Source organism: Limulus polyphemus, unplaced genomic scaffold (genome assembly GCF_000517525.1).
Source record: "Limulus polyphemus unplaced genomic scaffold, Limulus_polyphemus-2.1.2 Scaffold1219, whole genome shotgun sequence".
Lineage (NCBI taxonomy): Eukaryota > Metazoa > Arthropoda > Merostomata > Xiphosura > Limulidae > Limulus > Limulus polyphemus.
Window position 1 is genome coordinate 194,633 of NW_013666829.1, and position 7,260 is coordinate 201,892.

Here is a 7,260-nt window from a genome sequence, read left to right on the forward strand (position 1 = left end):
CTCCCCACAGTCAATGGCCAGGTCCAACTTAGGCTCTTCTAGTTTTCCCGATATATAGTTGCAATATTCACTTTCTTCTGTTGGCTTTCACGTACCTCTTGAACCATCATTCAAAACTAATAGCCTTGTCTGTCTTGCTGCTCATCAAGGTATGGGAAGTTCACCAGAAAGTTACCCAACACTACACAAACAAAGCACATGCTTTTTTCCTCCCTTTCGTGGTGTACCCCATGACAAAAGCATCAGTTGCATATAAACCGGGGTGGGCTGAAAATGGCTTGTCATACTAGTGGTATAATATTATTTTGTGGTGAAAATTATTGAAAAAATAAATAAATTATTACAACAAGAAGAAGAATATGAACTAAAACTATCTAAATAAAAATCATTCGCATTTAAAAGTTAAGTAAGGATTACACGCGATTAAAACATAAACGAGGCTTCAATAGTAAATCTCAACTTCTTCAATGTAGAAAACGAATCTGTTTGAGAATGCCAAAAGTGCATTTACAACTTACCTTCTCCCTGTAGTTGATCAATCAGAAAATTACATATCTGCTCCATGTGGCAGTTGTAAGGTAGTCCAATATACACGTGGTGAGGTAGAACAAAACAGAACTTTCCCATGGAATGGTAGATAGTTTCCATGATCGAAATCAGCTACAGAAAGTAACCCATATGGCTGTGTTTAGAACATGACCTCAAACAGATTAAAGATGTTCCAAATCACAGCTTTAAAATTTTTGTGGATATGAAATGTGGTATTTGCATACTACAAAAGTCGAGACAGAGCTCGCCAATTTCGCCACATGCAATAATTTGTAATTCTAGAGACTGATGATAAAATTTACTATGTGGCAAGGCACATATGAAAAAAAAAAGTGGTCAAATCTTCCCTATGCCTAGATGACACCCAGAAACTGGCACTAAACTTTGGCTTTTATGGGCACAATCTGTTGAAAATGGTGACACATCCCAGTGGGATGCAAGTTCATCACAGGTTAATTTCCCAGTTAACAATTAGGTAGACTGAAACATACTTGGGGTTTATTAAGAATAAATTGACCATAGAAAGCAAGAAAGGTTATCTTTCAAAAAATGAAAACTCAATGATGCAGTTATAATGACAGATCCTTGAACTGGAAGCATCATAATAACAAACTATAGAGATTTAACGAAAGATAAGCGTGAGCTGTAATACTACGAGATACGTGAAATGAAAAATGAAACTAATGTATCAATGTACTATAATTGAAATAAAATTACAAAATATAAAAGTGCTTATACTCATTTAATAAAATGTGTCTTCAACTTAAGAATTATAAAATAATGTCAAAATATTTTCTCTTCAACTTATGGTTTTCTTTTGATCATTTATCTAGTACCTCAAAATTAGTTCATTGTTAGGCACACCTGTTGCAATCTGCCTTTTCAGATTTATTCGCCCCCAGTGACTCAGCAGTAAATCTGAGGGTTTCCATACTTGTGGCGGGCACCCGTTATGATGCAAGCTTCTGTTTGTAAATTTCACTTCCTCCAGATAATTTCACCAACTCAAAAATACTCCAACCATATATAATTAAAATACTATTTAGTACTATAAGTGAAAACAGGTCAAAATATGTTTTGGTTCATATGTTGCTTGTTAGTCATGTTCTTAGTGTAAATTATTGATTTTGTTATACAACACTCATGAATAGCTTTATGTCCATACATGTGTGCAACACCACACTTTTGTATTCATTCATACAGAAACACTGCCATATCTCATCATTACGTATTGTTACATGCACTAGTAGCTGAATACAGACAGCCTTTAGCTTGCATATTTGTACTATGGTAACCTACAAGGATAGTCTGCAAGTCATGTCTCAATAGATACAGTGCCTATGAGCTTTTAAACTCAACACCTTTTCTCTGCATCGTGATATATATATATATAATCACAGTAATAATTCAACCCAATGTGTTAGCTAAATTTCTTTTGGACAGGATTAATATCCATGCTGTCACTACAGTATATATTGGTACATACTCAGAACAATCTAGTACTAGTATAGCAACCATTAAGACATTGCACTGGCACACACGATTCAATACACTCACTTCAATTGGCTTTGTTTCTTTTGTTGAAATATGTGCAGATACACTCAAAGGCTATCTGTGCTAACAGTCCCTAATTTTGAAGTGATAGACAAAAAAAAAGCAGCTGGTCAACACTACCTACCACCAACTATTGGACTACTCTTTACCAATGAATAGTTATTGGCTGTTACATTACAATACCCACCTACCCTGGCTGAAAGGGCGAATATTTTCGGTGACGGGATTCAAACTCGCAATTCACAGATAGTAAGTCGAATGCCCTAACCACCCAGACCATGTCAGGCCTTTTTAGTTGGCATCACAGAAAAGTAAATAGAGGCAAATCTAATGAAATATAAATTATCACACCTGGATTCACAGTAATCCAGTTTACATTATGTGCTGAGAATAAACACAACTCCTTCATTGCACTCCTTCACAGTTAAATGTACCATGAAGGTTCTAGTGATTGCAACATGGTTGGCTGCATAGGACTTTCATTACTCAGCTATATAAGGTGAGAAATTCTCATAGAAACATCAGTCAACTCTCACCATAGAAATTTGCCCAATATAAAGCTGAATTTTCGAACTTCTGGCAATCATCTCCAGTCATGCAAACTTATAATATTCTAGAATTACATCTTGTGACACCACCCGTTCTAACTGTGAAGTAATTGTGTAGATATCACGTATTGATACTCTGCTCGATGGCTCAGATAGTTAGAGTTTCAACAATTTTAGTTTAGTGATAATTAAGTGGCAATCACGCAACGAAGGATATGCATTGTATTGTGGGCATTTCTTGATAATTTGGAAAGCAAGAAATATCACTTCCTTCCAGTCAAGTGTTCTTACAATTATTGAGTATCTTAAATTCTGGTGATAAAGTGAATTCACACAATGTAGTACACATTTTATACAATGACTATTAGTTAATAGCTTGGAAAGCAAGGAATGCTTCTTCATTGATTTTTCATCACAATGATCCTCCTAGCTGTTGGTCTAGGAGTTAAACCAACCATAATGATCAAGAAGTTGTTTTTGTCATCTTGGGCAACTACAAATGTTATCTGGTGCCTCTTATTCAAACAATTCCCCATCTGACTAATCTTGCTCAACCAGACAAGAACCTTCAGCATCTTCCTTTTTACCAGCTGAGCGGAGATTATACAAAATAGTACTCTAGTTGTCTCATGACTCGTCAGTCTCGACATTTGGTTCCTAGTCAAGCCAAACTAATGTACGAGAGGTTTGTCAGTAACATAGAATTGCAGTAAATTACATTCACTACACGACCACCAATACCAGTAGTCAAATTAACAAGGTATTGTATTACCATGCACGAGTTGATCCATCCTATTAGTTAAAGTCACAGAAAATATACACAGGCAAATACATTGAAATCTAGAACATTCCACTCAGATTCATAACAACCCAATTCACATTTTGTCCTGAGAAAGAACATACTCCCCTCAAAGCACACGAAGAAGTTATGTACACTTCAAGTGCGTCGGAGATTAGTCTAGCAAGTTTCATACAGTCTGCTCTGCATAACTTCTTTTACTCAGACAGCAATTTTTGCGAACAATAGGACATAGTTTCGTCTCAGACAATTGCTCGATATTTTGAAAGTAAGGGTGGAAATACAGTTTTGGTCCCAATAATCTTCTGATTGACAAACAATCCCAACTTTATGACAATCAAATGGCAATCAACTAATGTGATGCATACATTTTTATTATGAAACACCACTTGATAGCCAAGAAATCGAGAGACTCTACTTCCTTTCTGTAATTGCTCTTACAGTCAGTGAGTGTCCTAACTACTGGTCTGGAATATAATCACAGCTGTGGCAATCAGGAAGCCTTTTTGATGTCTTAGCTTAGCACTAACTGCTCTTACAGTCAGTGAGTGTCCTAACTACTGGTCTGGAATATAATCACAGCTGTAGCAATCAGGAGGCCTTTTTGATGTCTTAGCTTAGCACTAACTGCTCTTACAGTCAGTGAGTGTTCTAACTACTGGTCTGGAATATAATCACAGCTGTAGCAATCAGGAGGCCTTTTTTCATGTCTTAGCTTAGCACTAGAGCTATCTGGAAGCTCTTCTCCAGACACTTCTTAATATGATTTGTCTATGCAACCAAATAAGTATTTCCAGCATCATCTTCCATAGCAGTTGAGATGATATGAAACAGTACTTTTATCATCCTCTGACTCATCAGTCTCGCCAACTGATTCCTGGTCAAGGCAGTACACAAGAGATTTATCTATAACATTCATCAAAGGTTGTAGACTTGTTCTATTAACTTACACATGCACATAACTGCTGTATCTTGTATGCCAACGGACAAATCTGTTAGATCATAATATAAAAACCACTTCAGACAGAGCCGAGCATCTTCCATGCTGTTAATATGTACCAAAGATATACCGAGTCTACATGTTGAAAATTTTCTTCCTTGATTATTTTGTTGTAACATCTCTTCTGCTGTATGACGACCCTCCCTAGTTATTAGCACACAAAATGTTCAGCATTGGCCAATAGAAACCTTAGTTTCTCCACACATTCTTCCAGATATTATAGCACATCTGCTCTTTGGGGTGGATCATACATCACATTCACAAGGAATATTATTCCCAACCACACAGCAAACATTCACCACAGTCCTGGTCATGATTAACAAACTTTTCAGAAACTGCTTGATAGTTTGTATTACCTGTTCTGCCAAACCCTCAAACTAGGGATGAGAAGGTGAAGTGTGTGTGTCTTCACCACAGATACACAACACTTTACACGACTTAGAGAATAGCTTGCTATTAAGATTAGCTCCCTGGTCTGTCTGAATTTTTTTTTGTGCACTAAATTCGGCTATCTAGTGTTCTACAAACACATCAATGATGTACTGTGATAAAGAATCGACCCTCTTAGTGAAGTAATTGATAACAACAAGCACATATTGGTTACCTCATTCAGTCTCTGGGAATGGACTTATGATATCCAGGGCTATTCTCTGTAAAGGGTGACCAACAATTCTCTAATAGAGTTTATCCTGTCCAGGCCAATTTTTCCTTTGTGCAGAGTACATCATACAGTGTTTAAACCATGCTTGACGCTTTGACCTGAATGTGGCTAGAAAAAAAAGCTAAAAACTTTTGCACATTAGTACAAGTGCATATAATCGAGATCATGAGAAAGAAGTAAAAAGATTGGACACAATTGCACAAAAATACACTGACCAATCCTTATTCAAATATATGTAAAGTGTATGTACTTGCTTGATATGGTAGACAGTCGCATCTAGACTGCCTTTGTTGATACTTTGTTCCAGACTGACTAAGACTTATATTACTTAATTAACCCATTCAATGCGGCTGCTACATATATGGGCTTTAAATGTTTTTGTTTTTTCTGTTCACTTGTCAACCCATCAGAGTCAATGCTATATATAAACCCATGAAATAATCTGGATTTTCCTCAGCTTCGGCTGCTCTTGCTGCCATGACAGTGAGATGTTGTCACACAGGCCTCTGTGAGATCTTGAGGGAAATTGATACATAGAAGGCAGAAATAACTGACATATTGTATGGTAATATAATGTGGAATGCCCTGAAATTACAGACTTGTTTTTATACTGTTCATTGCATATGAGATCTAAATGCAAGCATACTTATCCCTTATTTAATATTAACATTTCAAAAATCTCTTTACAATTGAATATCTAATCTTAATATAGAATTCTGGTCAAAGGAGCAGCTAAATTCATTTCGCCCGAGTTACCTACTAAACTGTCTCATTCAACCAAAGTGTCTCATGTACTTTCTCATGGGTAAGATTCCTGAAATGAGGAGCATACTATATAGAAATTGACAGTGATCTTTTGCAATTGACAAAGCAGGTGATATCTCGAGGATAATGCCATGCTTTCTCAGTCTAGAACAGAATCATATGAGAGATTTTAATTCAAATATTGATTTGCTTCACTCCTCTCACAACAGGTAGGTCAAAGTGTGCATGTCATGACCATTCATTGAATTACACTCAAACTGTAATAAAGAGTACTGTTACGTTTCTGATCGTTTGTTAATTGTGTAAATTCTTCCTGAGGAACTTCAGCAATACAAATCCTTTTTTAAATAAAACTAGTTTATTCTTTCTGAATACAACTTTGCAATACACAGAATTTCCACAGTCACTTTAACTTCAACACACGCTATAATTCACAACGATTCACGCACTTTACCTATGGTCACTATCACTCGCTTGACTCGATTATTTGTCTCTATATCTGTCTATCTGTAATTATATCTCCGCTTTATTTGTCGGGCTTATATACTAAAATAGAGGGCGCCTACAAAAGACTAGAGTTGCCAGGAAAAGTCAAGATCCTTCGAGAATCCCATGATGTGTTACCAGGGTCACGTGACTTCCGCTGTCGTAACAGTACTTTATTATCAACGTATTTAAATAAACGTAGTTAATGAATCACATTTTACCGCTATACCAGTTTAATTTCTTAGTTTAATAAGGAAATATTTAAATAGATCTTCAATCTCACCTATTATGAGAATCTTGAAATTGTTCTCTAACTCTTCCCCATTCTCTAATTTATTTATCACCCTTCTCTGAAGTGCTGAATTTAATTACTAATTACAATATAGGTATTATTAAGGCAAATTCTGATTTTATAGCCTTCAATTTTCTTTGTTTACAAAGTTATAAATAAGAAAATCAGACCCATTTGCCATACCCACCTGCAACCAATAATTCTCTATGACGTTTTACATTATATAATTTATAACCAATAGAAAAACGAGGTTCTAATTAATAGAATGCTACACAATACTACATTGTTTTCAATACAGATTACTGCTAATTTCCTCTTCAGTTTGAAAGTTTATCTCATGTTGTTTGGATCAAGTAGCTAAGAAAATTAATTTAAGCCCCTCTTGTCTTAGTTAGGAAACCAGTTAATTACAACAGTTATAGGACATGGTTTGCTTTGTGCATGATATTGTTACGACAGCGGGGGTCACGTGACGCTGATAACACGTCATATTCTCGAAGGTTCGTGAAGCCTCGAGAGATTACTAGATATGCGGTATTCTTGTATATATAAGCCGCCAAGAAGTGACGGCGACAATGTAATTGAACTGCAGACAGAGATTGATGA